This window comes from Etheostoma spectabile, chromosome 14, assembly GCF_008692095.1.
Source record: "Etheostoma spectabile isolate EspeVRDwgs_2016 chromosome 14, UIUC_Espe_1.0, whole genome shotgun sequence".
In the NCBI taxonomy this organism is placed as follows: Eukaryota; Metazoa; Chordata; class Actinopteri; order Perciformes; family Percidae; genus Etheostoma; species Etheostoma spectabile.
The window spans coordinates 13881539-13881745 of NC_045746.1; positions in this window are offsets into that span (position 1 = coordinate 13881539).

The following is a 207-nucleotide window of genomic DNA, read 5'->3' on the forward strand; positions in this document are numbered from 1 at the left end:
TCACTTTCTGATCTTTAGAGATAATGATGCCTAAGTACGTAATTTCTTCCTTGATTGGAATGTTGCAAATAGTTTGTATATTACATTCTCTTAAAGGTAGCAGTTCACATTTATTAATATTTAGGCATAGACCAGAGGCCTCTGAGAACTGGTTAATTACTTGAATGGCGTCAGGTATCTGGCTTGCATTTTTCAAAAAGATGGTGG